We start from the raw sequence: 17,293 nt of genomic DNA, 5'->3' as shown, positions 1-17,293 counted from the left end.
AGGCTGGCACTGATGTGCTACCAAGAAACTTGGGGCAGCATGTCTTATCTGCCAAGGTTAGACCTGAAGAACATGCAGTGTTTGTTTGGATGAAACACTGAACCCAGACCATTTTTCAGTTGTGCCTTGGACATTGGAGATTGATGGGAAAAATAGGAAAGTTACACATAATCCTTAGACTTGATTATGGTACTGCACTAGGTGTTGGATGGGTTGTCTTTGATATGCCAATTAGTGAGGTCCATCAAGGGTCAAAACTTGTGTATGTTGGGATAGTCTGAGAATTCACTTCAGTGGGTAATCATAGTGATAGGTTGTCCCCTTTTTCGGACACAGTGAATGATAGGGTTTACACTATCTCTGATGGAAACCTAAACTGTTGGCAATATATTTCAACTATGTATGTTTGCAAAAGGTTTTAATTCATAGGATCCATCCGAGCAAAGTGTGTGACATTATTCCTTGCAGCTAGGGGAGATGTCCTTCATTGTCAGGTAGTGTTTGATTATTATGGGCTGAGATATTAAGTGTAAGAGACCATTACAGGGTTGATTACCTATTGGGCTTTATCTTACTTAAGTCCATTATCCTTGGATCTTTATAGGATTGATGAATTTAAGGAGCATTTATGTGTAAATGTTGTGCCCATATTAAGCCCATAGTGATGTGCTTAGGGGTTGACTATGTTTAGTAGTGAATTCGGCCAAGCCTTTTCACAAAGGCTGGCCCGAACCCATGTAAACTTATGTGATGTCATTGTGGGGTCTCACGCCATACAAATCAGGCGTAAGTTGGCCATGCAATACCCTTGGGTTGTGAGCCTTATAGTTAATGAACCTAAGGCCTATAATTAATATGATTAATTAAGTTGTTACATGACAACTTCAGTTGTCATATGCCAAGGGGCAAATTTGGGTATGGAGCACCGAATCTTATAAGAAGATAAGGTATATCTCTAATTAGCGTCTAGATCTGATTTAGATCTAGATTATCTCCTAATTAGATTATGAGATAGCTCTATAAGAGATTATAAAAGAGGAGGGGGTGGACTAATCCAAGATAGTTTCATATTTTTGTAGTTTTTGGTTCTCTTTGCACCCTTTATCTCCCAATTTTTTCTCAGTTTGACATCAGCTATCTGGGCTGATTTAAAATAGTTTTCCTCTAATTTTTGCAAGAAAAATTTAGGAAATATTATGCTTATCATCTTCAGTTTGATCTAAGCAGTTGGATCTCAGTTTTGCCAAAAATTGTGTTGTTGAATTAGCTTCACCTATAAACTGTGCCATCTTCAGTGGAGGCTGTTTTTGGACTGATTTGGGTGTGAACTTCCACCTTGGAATCTGCATTTGTGGTATCCATATTAGGTATGCATATCCCTTTTTGTTTGGTTTCAAATCTGGTCTGATTCAGTGCAAGACCGATCTTGAAAAATGCAATTTTTCAAAACATAGGGAATTTGATTCCCAAAAGGATTAGAAAATTTTTTGAAATTTCGCCTAGCCATCTAGCATGGTTCAGCCACCCATATGATGGATCTTAACCCTTCCAACATTTTTCAAGCACCTATTGGCAGTGGTACTAAGTCGAAAACACTATTAGTGACCATAGAGTCAATTTCACTCTTTATGGCCTTAATCCAAAGCATGGAGTTGTGACTATCCATGGTTTCTCTGAACGTGAGCGGGTCTGCAAAGGGATCCATATCAAACTCAGCCTCCTAAAGGTATTTGTAATTGGAAGATATGGTGCTTTGTCTTATTCTAGTTGATCTCCTAGGGAGTATGAGCACTTTTGTGCTTTTTACATGAATTAGTATTTGTTTCGTAGGTTCTATAGGATGAGCAACATATGCGTCTACTTCTGTAGTTTGTTCTACTAATGGTTGTTCTTTTTGTACCACAAGAATTTGTAGGCATAACAACATTGTGAAGTCTGTCAATGCTTTTGGATTTCCCTAAAGTCAATGCTTTTGGGATGTTTGCTCCCACTCTCCATGAAATCCTCTGAGAATTTTATATTTCTCACCTCTACAATTCTTAGGAAATTATTTGGACAATAGAACCTGAACCCTTTGGGTCTTCAACATACCTACAAAATGTTCGTTGATAGTTCTAGGATCTAGTTTCCTTATTGCAGGATGTAAACCCTTACTACAACCATGCAACTCCAAACATGTGCATGATTTAAGCTAGGTTTCTTTCCAATCCACAACTTAAATGGAGTTTTTGGTACTGCCTTGTTCAACACTCTATTCAATATATACACCATGGTTTTTAGGGCTTCTCCCCATAAGCTTATGGGTAAGATGGAGTCATTCCTTATGCTCCTTACCATGTCCATAAGGGTTCTATTTCTTCTCTCAGTTATACCATTCTGGTCCAATGATTTAGGCATAGTGTACTGCATGACAATTCCTTGTTCTTACAGCACCAACGCTTTTCTTTCATAGTGAACCTGCAAGGAGTAGGTTAAACTATATCATGTTGCAGGAGAAGCAATTCCAAATAAAAATCCAATAGTAGAAAAAGTTAAACTATTAACTACCCATTAAGGAAAGAGAGTGAACATTTTTTTATTAGCAACAAATAACATTAATTTATTTATATAAACAAATAGTGTACATATTCATTTGTAATAAAATAAAATTTATTAAAAGAAACACAAAAAAGTAGGGAAGGTGACTAGAAGTCACCCAAGAGAAAGAAAAAACACATGTACTCCCAACCAACCTACAAAACCAAAAAACAACCAAGCAAAAGAAAACACCCCAGACGCCAAATTCTCTAACCAAAGGGCAAACTAACAAACACATCCAAACCTAGACAACCATACAACCCAACAAATAAAAACTTCCATACAACAAGCTCAAACAAGCAGAAAACCAGTCCGTCCGAAAAACAAAGAAAACAAAACCCCATTAGACACCAAATATCCAACAATTTGAGAAAAACAATCTAGAACATGAACTCTATACTTCATCTTAAGAACTTGCATTGATTTCATAACCGTCTTGCTTGGTCCAATCCCAAATAGACCGACCCTCTTTCAATCTAGCAAAAACTTTTGAACCTAGAGAACATTCCGGTGTTTTCTATGGTTTCTGAATCTTATCTCTGCAAGAGGAGCCTTCCTGAAATTCTTCAAACCCAAAATTAATCCTCTCTAGCTCCAAAACCGTGTTCTAAAAAATCTGACATGCAAATGACTCTTCACCCTCTTCATTAATAGCCCCTACAGGTCCAGCTGATGTAGGACATCATGTATTTGTACTGTATATTGTATTTACAAACCTTGTATTTGTACTGTACATATTTGTATTTACAAACCTTAGCAGCCCCTACAGGTTGCTAAGGACTGGAACATTTAAACTCCAAGACCATGTATCAAGATCTTGATATCAACATGGTAAGGAAATGAGGATTAGCAAATCCAGATTATTGAAAAGAAAAAATGGGCAAAGTTGAAAATGAATATCAAATTATTCAAAAGATACAACTGAAAAAAGGTCGCACATCAAAATCATTAAAATGCATCCATCCAGGAAAGCAATAAAAGAGAAGGAGAAATAGATATTCTGTTTAACATAGAATAAATTTTGTGTTTGAAACACAATTCTAGCTACTATGAACTGGCAAGAAATGAGTTTTTATTAGTAACTTGCAAGAAGAAAATATCAAATGGGTTTTTATTAGTATAGAAGAAGAATAGAAGACTAATACAAGAATGAGAAAAATTTGAGGAGCTTGAATCATCTCTTCAATGTTGCATACTCGTCTCTTCAATATTCAAGATGTTGAGAAGTTTCAGAGATTACAAATTTGAAGGGATAGGAGATCCATCATATGGATGGCCGAACCATGCAGGGTGGCTGAATGAAATTTCAAAAATTTCTTTCTCCCTTCCAAGAATCCTATTCCCTGATTTAGAAAAACTACATTTTTCAAGGTTCATTCTTGAAACAAACAGGACCAAATCTGAAACCAAGATTAGGGAGAGGAATACTTGATATGGAATCCATGCAAAAAAGCTCCTCCCAATGTAGGTATTCATGCCCAAAGAGGTTACCAAATCCTTCCTCTACTAAAGATGACACATTTTAGGGTAAGGCAAGATCAGTAAAGAGATTCTTCAGCAAGAACCACAATTCATCAGTAAGAATCAAGCAAGGATGTGAGCACAGATTCAAGAATGATTCTTCCAGCAAGAATCAATATCAAGATCCATTCTTGATCACTCAAGGAACTGGAGATCGAACAGGGTAGGGTGGCAAGAGCAAAAGGAGAGAGAACTGAATGCAGAAAACTGTTAAACTGTGTAACATTTTTCCAGTTCACCCTCCTCCTTTTATATAATCCTTAAAGAGTTAACCTCCTAATTTGATTAGGAGTTTCTTGATGGACTCTTTAAATGATAAGGCTTATCCCATATCTTATCTGCAGATCAGGATCAATTTCTCCTAATCCAATTAGAAGTTTCCTAATCCAAATCTTTATTTGGATCTGGACACTTTAAGTGGATAAGAGCTATCCTCTTATCCTTATCTGCTGATCCATACCTAGATTCACCCTCTATTTAATTAATCAAATTAAACCCAGTTTAAATTGGGCTTTAGGCCCTTTAAGCTTTCAGGCTCATTTCCCTTTAAGTGTTGGCTAGCTTGGTTCTCTTTGTATGGTGTGGGACCCTATCATTGATCTCCACATAAGCCACACAGGTTTAGCATAGCCTCTGTTATAAGGCTTGGCCAAATTCACTGTTAAATACAGTGAACCCCTGAGTCCATCAGTACTCTTAATGGGCCCAACATTTACACTAAATAGTCTTTGGGTCCAGTCATCTTATGAAGGCCCAAGGACTGTGGGCAGATGTGAGATTAGCCCATCAGGTAAAAGCCCTAAATGGTCTTATACTTAACCTCTCAGCCCATAATGGTCAAACATTGCCTAACAAGAGAGGACCTCTCCCTCGGCTGCAAGGTACAGTGTTGCACTCTCTACTCACATGGATCTTGGGAATTAAAACCTTTTGCAAACATTTTGTGAAATCATAATATATATGTATATCTCTATATAAATATATTTTGCAAAACAAATCTCAACAAATTTGAAATCAACTGCCGGCAGTTTAGGTTTCCATAAGAGAAAGTGCATTCCCCGATCATTCACTTTGTCCGACAAAGAGGTTGATCCTATCACTATGATCACCCACTCAGGTGAATTCTCGAACTGCCCCAACATACCCAAGTTTTGACCCCCTCTAAGGATCTCATTGATTGGCATATCAAAGATAGCTCAATCCAACACCTAGTGCAATACCATAATTGATTCTAGGGGTCAGGTGTAACTTTCTAGTTTTGACCATCTGTCTCCAAGGTCTAGAGCATAACTGGAAAATGGTCCAGTTTGGAGTTTCAAGCAAACACACACTACATGTGCTTCAGGTCTCACCCTGGCAGGTAAGACAAGCCACCCTAACCAACTTGGCAGCACATTAGTATCAGCATTGACAGGATAAACCTCACTAGGTCTATCCAACGACTATGAAGATTCTAAACTAACACAAGTTTCATTAGTGTCCAGTTTAAGGGTATTACACAGAAACTCACTATAATTACATGAATCAACTATTACTTTATTCATTTACAATAAATGTCAATAATGTACATCAATCTGATTGGAGCTAAAGGGCATACACAGTCTAACAAAATTATATGAAAAAGGGGGTATGGTATTAATTTTCCTTTAAAACTACAAACATCCCCCCCTCCCCCCGAAAAAAAAATTAAACATTTTTGACAGCAATGATGGGGAACTACTTTTAGGCTATGTTTGGTTTAAAGGAAAATGCAGGGAAAGGTAGGGAAACATTTACAAACCTTGTATAGGTTTCCCTATCTTTCCCTTCCTTTCCCTTCCTTTTCTTTCAAACCAAACATAGCCTTAGAGAAGAAAACCCATGAGAGAAATATAAAAAGCATTTATAGGCACACATTCCACCTATATCCGAGTTTTTAAGCACTAGTTTCTGACGATACTAGTACTACCAATTCAAGGATCCAAATTAAAGCAAAAGAACAAGATTTGAATGACTGCCAAAATCGCGAGCATATTATACAAAATAGTTAATTGGGGGTAAAGTTACCATTCTATGATCTTTGTGAAGGTAAGCTCAAAGAGAGTAATCATAGAATAAAGAATCCAATAGGTGAGGCACTGCTGATCAAGGCAGTGTATGCCTTTTGCTCCAATCAGTCTAATGTACACAAACATTTATCTGTAAATGAATAAAGTGCATTGTTCTTTCCTGTTCATATTGGTTTGATTCTGTGTATTAGCCCTTAAACTGGATACTTATGAGACTCGTGTTAGTTTAGAATGTTCTTAGCCATTGGATAGACTTGGGGAGTTTATAATGACAAGGCTGACACTAGTGTGCTACCGAACAGTTGGAGTAGCTTATCTCAACTGCTAGGGTTAGACCCAAAGCACAGGCTTTGGGAGTTTGGGAGAAACATTGAACCTGAACCAATTTCTAGTTATGCCATGGACTTCGGAGATAGATGGACAAAATTAGAATGTTACACATAACCCCTGACTTGATTATAGTACTACACTAGGTGATAAACTGACTTATCTTTGATATGGCAACCAGTAAGATCCATCAAGGGTCAAATACTTGGGCATGCTGGGGCAGTTTTGGAAATCACATGTGTGGGGGTGATCATAGTAATAGGATCGGCCCCTTTGTCGGACAAAGAGAATATCTAGGTTTACATTCTCTCTGATGGAAACCAAAACTGTCGATAGTGGATTTCACTTGTGTTAGAAATTTGGTTTTGCAAAATATATTTATACATTATATTAATTTTTTTTATGAAAAAGGTTTTTATCTCGGGATCCATTCAAATAAAGAGTGTGACATTGCACCTTGTAACTAGGGGAGGGGTCCTTCCCTTTCGAGTAGTGTTTTGATGATTATAGGCTGAGAGGTTAAGTATTTTGTTGATTATAGGTTGAGAGGTTAGTCTATTATCCTTGGGACTTCATAGGGTAGCTGAATCAAAGGATCATTTAGGTGTAAACATTGGGCTTACAATGAGCCCATGCTGATTGGCTTAGGGGTTTACTGCCTTGAGCAGTGAATTTGGCCTAATCTCTTCTAGATGTGGGGTCAAACCCTCATGGATTTGTGTGAGACCTTTATGGATCCCATTTCATACATATCAGGCCCAAAGTGGCCATACAACACTTATGGACATGAAACTTTAAGATAAAGGGCCTTAGGCCCATTACTAATATGACTAGTTAAGCTGCCACATGACTACTTAAGTTGTCATGTGATTTGGGTCGAAACTGGGTATGGATATGGTTATGGATCACTTATCCTCTTAAGAGGAAAATGTTTTAAGAAAGAAAGAGTTCTAATCCAATCAGATTTGGATCATCTCCTAATTAGATTAAGAGTCTTGCTCGATAAAGAGATAAGGAGAGAAGAGGGCAATCCAGTCTTGAATTCCTCTCATTCTTGCTCTCTCTTGTTCTCTCTTGTCTCCCAAGAACTCCATCATGACCTAGGATTTTCAAGAATTGATTTTTATTAGTTTTTCCTCTGAGTTTTTGCAAGAAAAACTTTAGGGAAATCACTCTCACACATCCTATATGATCTAAGCAAGTGGATAGCAGATTTGTTGAAATCAGTGTTGCTAAATCGGTTTCTCCCATACATTGTGCCATATTTAGTTGGAGGTCGATTTTGGGACTATTATTGGGTATGAAATTCCATCTTGGAAGCTGCAATTTGTGGTCTCCGTATCAGGTATGATCTCCTTTCAATTTGGTTTCAAATCTGGTCTAGTTAAGTGCAAGATCATTCTAAAAAATTCAATTTTCAAATTCATTGGAAATCGGTTCCTAAAATGGTTAGAAAAAAATTTGAAATTTCTCCCAACCATCTAGTATGGTTCGGCCACCCATGTGACATGGATTAGAAGCATTAGTGTCATCCCTTAAGGACTCAAGGGGCTTAACACCCCTATGCGCTATAAGGGATTAATGTTATTCCTTTGCTATCAGCTATAACTTTTGGCATGCTGACAAGGCACCCTTAAAGAATGACTTGGTATAAAAGCTAGGTCAAGGGTTTAAGTGCCCTGAGTAACACTGAAGGGAAAACTATTGGCCTTATAAGGGTCAGCGTCACCCTTAGGGACTTAAGGGGCTTAACGTCCCCACTTGTTGTAAGGGATTAATGTTGTGACTTCGCTATTAGCTGAATCTTTTGGCATAATGGCAAGGTATCCTTGAATAACGATTGTTTACCCTAGGAATGGCAACGGGGCAGGGCGGGGACCTTGAATAACGATTGTTTAACTATGATACCTGAGGCACGAAATGTCAAGACTATGAAGAGTACTCGATTACCCCAAAATAATCAACTAACTATGACAATTGAGGCATACAACATGCCTTTGTTTGAGATAATTAATAGATTCCCTAGAAAAGTATAGTTGACTAACCTAGATAGAATGAATTCATGTGTTACTAGTCAACTAATATGGAAGAACCAATTGACTAGGAGAGAAAAAAGATTCCTCCCTTCATCAAGTAGTTGATTGACGAAATTGGCAATTGACTACTTCAATGAAATTTCACCATTTAAGGCTCTAATGGTTATTGCTATCTTTGAAAGGCCTTCTAACATGTTGGAGGAAATTTGAATCATTACTAAAGAAAGAAAAATCCCTTTAAGGGCTAAAAAATGGTTATTTACTCTTAAACACTCTATAAATATAGGAGTTTAACTTGTTTAAAAAATAAAGAAAAAGAAACAAGAGATGTGAATCAAGATTTGTAAAAAACAACCCATGCATTCCTTGTACATATTCTATATAGTTATTTTTCAAAGAGAGCAAAACAGGCTAGTGTCATTCTGTTGAAGAGATCCCTAAGCTTTAATAGTGTTAAAAGTGAGCAAAGCTGAGAATGCGTTGAACGTGTAATATATCAACCATCTATTGGATTCTCTTCATTAAGTTGAGCCTCTATTGAGAACCCTAGTAACTGAGTTTAGTTTTGCTTATATTATTTATATCTACCCATTAAGGGGCTTCTCTTGCTTTTAAATGTGCTCCTATTCTAAAGAAACAAAGATCTTTGAGCAGGTACGTGTTCAATAAGGTCTTTTTGACACCATTATTAAGCCCAACTACAATGTTGGGTTGGCACCTGTGAAGTTTAACCAATTTCAAGTATTGTAGGCACCGATGAAGTCTTACTAGTTGTAGATTGGCTGGCACCCAAGAAGTTCAATTAGTTAATGGAAATCCTCAATGGTGGTTTGAGGTAGAAAGACTTAGGTTGGGTTAGCCAAACCTCTATAAAAATGTTTCATGTCTTGTGTTTGATTTTTTTTTCCTTTTAAGCTTTGTAGTTTATTTTTCTTTTGTAACATTCTCATAACTAATTACTTGATCCCTTAAGATCTTGTAGATCTATGTTTAATTTTATTTTGTCTTTCTTTGTTTTCATTTGCAAGATACAAAGTCATTTAGTGCAATTACTGAGCTACTAAGATTGCTAACCCTACTAACTACATTAATTCTACTCTAACTACTTTGCATTTACTTTTATTGTTGCTTATCCTTATTGTTCATTTATTAATCAGCAATGTTTATATCTCTGTAGTTAGATTTATCCTTTAGATTCCAATAGCAACGAACTATTTCTTGAATGTCAAGTTGATTATTCTTCGATAGTGATGGAGGAAGATTTGACCCGACCCCTTGGCCATACGACACGTGGAAGCAACCGAGAGTGACCTGGCAGAAACGCCAGCTCGGCATGACAACGGGCCCTACAACCTGAGCTCCGAGCTGAAGAGTCCCGAGCTCTCCCTTCAAGGTCCTGAGCCTTACAAAAGGCACAAATGGCAAAGACCCGAACTGCCAACCCAAGGGTAGCTCGGACCATACTTCTGTCCAAACGGATTTCACCTCGCACACCACTTCGGCACCAAGTCGCCTGACAACCGTACCTGACGCCCAAGAAGCCCGTACACGGAGGCGGTGCACCTGACTGATTAGGGGCCCGACACATGACAGCCGCCCCCTAACGGCCACCTGCCATCGCCATCTCAGACGTGGCAGGGACGGTCCTGACAAGGAATAGTGGAGGTTATGACACTTGAACTGGCAACTGGCAGTGGAGGTTCTGACACCCGAAATGACCCCCGATCTGGCAGAGGAAGTGACCCGATCTGGCAGCGGTAATGATACCCAAACTGACAAGGGTTTGGGAGTAAGTATGCAAGGTGACTATAAAGGCCCCCATCTCAGGGGGAAGAAGGTATGTGATTCTTGCGCTTTCTGGTCTTAGAATTTCTCACTTCCCTTGCTTTCTGAAGAGCACTAACTTGAGCTTCGGTGTGTTCCAACCGGGTTCCTCCTCGGAAGTCTCCATTTTCTTCCTTGTTTCAAGCACCTCCAATCTCATCAAAAGCGAGGTAACCGACAGGTAGGACCGACCGGATTATGCACCATCATTTGGCGTCGTCTGTGGGAAGACTTCAAAAAGCCTCCCTAACCTTTAACTCTCTCTTTCTCTCTCTCTCTCTCTCTCTCTCTCTCAAAGAAACCTTAGCTTCCATGGCTTCTCCTAGCAGCAGCAGGCACAACGCCGACTTGAATGCTGTAGGGGAACACCCCCAGCTTGCCACTGTGTGCATAGGATAGTTCACTGTCCCCCTATCGATGGACGGAATCTCTAGCCTCAACGCACCAAGCATGGTGTCACCTGTGAATATTCCCCTTCCTCTCCCTGTTGAGACAACCTTTGCCGAACCAACTGTTGTCCCTCTGGCGACTAGCCAAAACCAGTTTGATGACTTGATGCAGTGCATGCGGGCAATGCAAGCCCAAATGCAGCAGTTCCAACAACATCAGCTCCATCAGCAGAAAGTACTGCACCACATCTCTCAGTATCACTATCAACAGCAGTTCCCCCAACTGCCTCTGAACCAACCACAGCTTCCACCTCGGCACCCCACTCCGAAGTCGGTTAAGCCCTCCCCTCAGGGCGGACACCTTCACCGAGGAGAAGCCTCCCAACTTCAGAACCCCTCCAAGAGCCAGGCCTCATCCCTGGGCAGGAAGGAAAGACTAATCACCCCCGCCTCGTAGCTTGCCGGAGGATCGGGAACCTCCTTGCCAGCCAAGTTAGCACCTTGGCACTCCAAGTTTGAGCTCCCACTCACAGAGAACCAGTTCGGCATCCTAGCGGCAGACTACCAACAACCCGGGCCCATCGAGCTTGGCAACACCGAGGCCAGCTGCGCCAATACCAGGCTCTCTAAGCAGCAATGAAGACGCCGACGAAGTCGACGAACTACCACCCGCATCTTGCCCAAGCTCCAAGGTAAAGAAGAGACAAGCTTAGATGAGGTAAAAACTGTCCCTATTCTCTCAGTCTCTTCCCCCCTCTCATCAGAACTCCTTGCAGTACCTATGCCCAGAGATTTCAAACTCCCCTCTCTAGACAAGTATGATGGATCCTTCGACCCCAACGACCACGTCGATGCCTTCCAGTCCCAAATGCACCTGGTAAGGGCCAGTGAATACTGCATGTGCATGGCCTTTACTACCACCTTCAAGGGGGTGGCTCGCACCTGGTACAGGAACCTGGCCCCCGGGTCAATAAGAAGCTAGACCCAGTTCGTGCAGGTCATCACCGTGCACTTTGTTACCAGCAAACGATGCCCCCGAACCGAGGAGAGCATCTTCGGAGTAGTCCAGAGAGAAGGAGAGTCCGCCCGGGGCTACATCAAGCGGTTCAATGACGCATGCTTGCAGATACCGCGCCTGGACCCCGCGGTGCAGCTCGCGGCAGCCAAGAGAGGAGTGACACACAAGGAGTTCAAGTGGCACATGGTAGTTAACCAGCCCGCGACCGTGGCTGAATTCCTCAAGCTCGTGGACAAATTCATGAGAACAGAGGAGGAGATCAACCAAAGGACTGAAAGCGGGATTGAGAAAAGGAAGAGGGAAGGCGAGCCCTCCAACCCAGATGACAGAAGAAGGAAAGACCCAGCTCGGGAGACGAAGCCAAGCCAGCCGTTCCGAGCTCCCTTAGCAGCTCGGACGGACTACACACCCTTAAACGCGAAGCGGGCCAAGATCTTAATGACGATCAAAGACACCCCCGTATGTGAAGTGGCCACCTCGTCTGAAGGGAAACCCGAACGAGAGGAATAAGAACTTGTACTATAGTTTCCATAGGGATCACGGTCATAGCACCGAACATTGTAATAATCTCTGAAACGAGATAGATGAACTCATCCGTCGCGGATATCTACGAAATTTTGTACAACACAATAATAATAATAATAGTAATAAGCGAGGTCGGCAGGGAGAGCACAGCAAAGATGCTCCCGAGTCCAGTAGCCGGCCAGTAGAACCACAGAAGCAGCCCCTGGAGGAAAGACCAGTTCGGGGAACAATCCACGTGATCGTTGGAGGATTGATCGTGGTAGGAACAACCCGAGAGGCCGCCAGAGAAGAACGAAATCCCCCAAAGCGGCCTAGGGTGGAAGACCCCATATTCTTCACCGAAGATGATGCACGCGGGGTCCACTACCCCCACGACGACGCACTTGTCATAAAGATAAAGATCAATGACTTCGAAGTCCAACGGGTACTCATTGACTCCGGTAGTTCAGCAGACATCCTCTTTAAAGTGGCCTTTGACAAGCTCTAGTTCCGAGAGAGTGACTTGAAGCCCGCAAACACCCCACAGGTTGGCTTCAGCGGAGAAGAGGTCAGACCCCTAGGAAAGGTCACAGTACCTGTGGAAGTCGGCACGTGGCCTAGCACGGTAAGACTCAGTCACGATTTCTTGGTGGTTGCGACCCCCTCCCCCTACAATGCCATAGTAGGTCGGCCGATCACCCACGCTTTTAGAGCTGTGGTGTCCACTTACTATTTGGCCATGAACTTCCCAATGGACTACGGCATCGGGGTAGTGCGGGGCGACCAACTCGAGTCCCGCAAGTGCTATGTTGTCGCCCTCAAGGGAAAGGCCAAGGTAACCAGCGACCTCGAACTGGAGCGACCTACGGAACAGAACGAGGAGCGAGCTGCACCTACAGAGGAAACTGTTCCCATCTCTGTCTCGGTAGAAGACCCCGCCAGATTACTTCAGGTCGGAGCATCCCTAGAAGAACCCCTGCGGTCCGAACTGGTATGCTTCTTACTCAGTAACTTAGATGTTTTCGCTTGGTCCGCGGTAGAAATGCCCGGCATAGACCCTATGCTCATAACTCACAAGCTCAATACTGACCCTGTAGTCAGACCCATTAGACAGAAGAAACGCAACGTAGCCCCAGAACGCTGGAGGGCGGTCGATGAGGAGGTCGAGAAGCTCATCGCAGTAGACTTCATAAGGGAAGTTCGTTACCCGATCTGGGTAGCCAACCCAGTTCTGGTAAAAAAGACAAACGGCAAGTGGTGCATGTGCGTCGACTACACCGACCTGAACTGAGCTTGCCCGAAAGATTGTTTCCCCCTCCCTAGGATCAACCGCCTAGTGGACGTGACCTCGGGACACGAGTTGCTAAGCTTCTTGAATGGCTACTCGGGCTACAACCAAATCAGGAAGGACCCGTTCGACGAGGAAAAAACCGCCTTCATAACCGAGTTCGGCCTGTATTGCTACAAGGTTATGCCCTTTGGACTGAAAAATGCTGGGGCGACCTTCCAAAGACTCGTGAATAAGTTGTTACAGCCCTTAATTGGCACGAAGATAGAATGTTATGTAGATGACATGGTCGTTAAGACACAATTTTCGCATGAATTAATACAAGACTTGCATTCCGTCTTTCAAATTCAGCGTCAATTTAGCATGAAACTAAACCCAAACAAGTGTGTCTTCGGTGTCACCTCGGGCAAGTTCCTCGGGTACATTGTCAACCGGCGTGGTATTGAGGCCAACCCGGACAAAATAAAGGGCATCCTAGATATGAGGCCACCCCGAAAAGTAAAAGAGGTTCAGAGGCTAAATGGCAGGATAGTCGCTCTGAGTTGTTTCATGTCTAAATCAACAGACCGTTGCCTGCCCTTCTTCAAGGCAATAAAAGGCAAAGGGTTCGAGTGGAACCCGAACTGCCAGCTCGCATTTGACAAGCTCAAGAAATACCTCGCCAGCATCCCAGTGTTGGCCAGGTCTGAAGAGGGCAATGTTTTAGAACTTTACCTCTCGGCAAGCGACGAAGTGGTCAGTTCAGTACTGATAAAGGAAGCAGATCGGGTCCAACAACCCATCTAATATGTTAGTAAGATATTGCAGAGAGCAAAAACAAGGTATCCAGAGATAAAAAAGCTAGCCTATGTAGTGGTCATTGCGGCCTGCAAACTCTACCCGTATTTCCAAGCTCATACCGTCAGCGTCTTCATCGAAAAACCCTTGAGGCAAGTATTACTCAGGCCTGAGGTCTCTGGACGATTGACGAAGTGGGCCATTGAACTCAGTGTGTACGATCTCCAGTACAAGCCCTGAACCGCTATAAAAGCTCAAGCCTTGGCGGATTTTGTTGCAAAATGCACGTTCAGCTCCGAGGTCCTCAGCCCGGTTGAGCACGCGGCTCCCAATTCGGGTGAGCTCGGTGCTCTCGGGCCGGTTGAGTCTGAACCCCGTGAGATCGCACCCAGTTCGGTATCTCTCCTGGTTAGGCCGAGCGCGAACTGCGATGAAGAGCCTTAGATCCTTCACGTAGATGGCTCCTCAAATCAGCAGGGCAGCGGAGCCGGTGTAGCTCTTTGCGAACCGAGTGGCACGAAACTGGAGTACGCGCTATGCTTCGAGTTCGTGGCATCCAACAATGAGGCGGAATACGAGGCATTGATAGCAGGGCTAGCTCTGGCGCAAAAGGTAAAGGCAAAACACATAGTTATCTGCAACGATTCTCAGCTCGTGGTCAACCAAGTTATAGGGGAATACGAAGCCTGCGAGCCGGCTATGATCGCCTACTTGGCAACGGTAAAAGAGGCACTGCTTAGCTTCTAGTCACACTTCATCAAGCAAATCCCAAGGAAAGAGAACACCGAGCCCGACGCCCTGTCCCGGCTAGCCAGCACCAGTGACAACACCATGAGAACTATGTACATAGAAGAGTTACCTTGTCCTAGCATTCTCCGGGGGGCAGAGGAGGTCGCTCCTATCGCCCAAGCAGAACTGAGCTAGATTGACCCACTCGCGAGCTTCATGCTACATGGAACCCTCCCCGCAGAACACAATGCCATCAGGAGGGTAGAGCGTCAGGCAGCCAAGTACGTCATGATAGATGGACGGCTGTACCGAAGATCCTACACGCTCCCCTACCTGCGCTGCTTGCGACCTCCCGAAGCCGAGCTCGTACCCCGTGACATTCATGAAGACCTATGTGGCGGACACTTGGGGGGTAGGGCCATCGCTCAGAAGGCACTACGACCGGGGTACTATTGGCCAACAATGAAAGCAGACGCTGTCGGGCTAATCAGGAAGTGCAAGAAGTGCCAAAAGCACACCAATATTCACCATAGCCCGCTGCCGACTTCAAGTACCTCACCAGCCCATGACCCTTCGCACAATGGAGTATTGACCTACTCGGGCCATTCCCGTCAGCAACATGAGGAAGGAAGTTCCTAGTAGTGGCAGTAGACTACTTCACCAAGTGGGTTGAAGCTGAAACTCTCGTAACCATCACAACTCGAAACATCCAGAACTTCTTCTGGAAGAACATAGTGTGTCACTTCGGGCTACCTCGGGTGTTGATCTCCGATAACGGCAAGCAGTTCGAAGACATCAAATTCCAAGAGTGGTGCCAAGGTATGGGGATCCGGCAAAACTTCATGTCGGTCGCGCACCCACAAGCAAACGGTCAGGCGAAAGTCACGAACAGAGCTATCCTCAGCGGACTAAAAGCCAGGCTAGACCGAGCTAAAGGGTTATGGGCAGACGAGCTGGCCAGCGTCCTCTGGGCATACCGAACTACAGAGAAGACCGCCACTGGAGAAACTCCCTTCAACCTCACCTATGGCACGGAGGTAGTCATCCCAGCCGAAATCGAAGTTCCCTCACTTCGGCTGGAAGCATACAATGACAATGCTAATAACGATGAGCTATGTACCAACCTCGACCTGCTTGACGAGGTGAGGGATCTCGCATACATCAGAACCGCAGCATACTAGCAAAGGGTAGCTCGGTACTACAACGCTAGAGTTAAGAAATGAAACTTTTGCATCGGCGACCTGGTTCTCCGCAAAATCATGGTACCTGAGCCCAGTGTTGGCAAACTCGGGCCAAACTGGGAAGGACCCTACCGAGTGAAGAGAGTACTCGGGGGAGCATACGAGCTCAAGACCCTGGAAGGTAAACAGATACCCCGGGCATGGAACATTGTCAACTTAAGACGATTTTACCTATAACTAAGCAGACCATGAGCCGCTACCAGAGCCTAAGGGCTAGAATGCCGAGCTAGTAAAGACCTCGGCACCCTAAGGCCCGGAATGCCGAGCTAACAAGGACCTCGGTACCGAAAGGGGCAGAATACCAAGCTAAAGATGACCTCGACACCTCATCAACGAAAGCAATCTGCACAAGTATGGAGCCCGGGTGTATAGTCACTTCGGCAAAAGGAGAATATTTGCACAACACTTTTGAACAGAAAAAGTACTTCATCGCTAAATGTTTGCTTTATAGTGTTTAAAAAGAAAAAGCAAAAACAAACAAAAAACACAAATGAGCTCACAAGCCAAGAGGTCAATCTTCCTCGCCTTCAGAAGGGACTTCGACAACACCCGAAGGACCCGCTTCGTCTTCGGAATCCGCATCGTCATCAGCTGTGGCAGCCATCTCCTGAGTGATGCGCGAAATGGTTATGGCACTAACATCGAGCTCGGGGTACGTGTTCCTTATCATCCATCGGCTCAACTTGAAACCCCTTCTGTACGAGCCCACCATCATGTCGTTAAAGCGCGGCGAAGCGATGTAATCCGCGACGGCTTTCACCTTCGCCTCCTCGATGGCCTGAGAAAAGATCTGAGTCTTCTCCCTAATATCTTCCTAAAGGTACTCGACCTGATGCTCCAGGTCCAACTTTAGGTTGGCCATATGTCTCACCACCATTCCTAAGGCCTCTTTGTCCCTCTGAGACCTCGACAGCTCGTCCCGCACAGCACGGGAAGCCGCTTCGGCAGCTTCTGGTCGCTTCAAGCTCCTCTCCGCCTGAATTGCCAAGGCATGAATAGAGGAGTTCACCTGCC

This window comes from Nelumbo nucifera, chromosome 1, assembly GCF_055504915.1.
Source record: "Nelumbo nucifera cultivar China Antique chromosome 1, China Antique-T2T, whole genome shotgun sequence".
Classification (NCBI taxonomy): domain Eukaryota; kingdom Viridiplantae; phylum Streptophyta; class Magnoliopsida; order Proteales; family Nelumbonaceae; genus Nelumbo; species Nelumbo nucifera.
Note: the sequence above shows the minus strand (reverse complement) of the source record.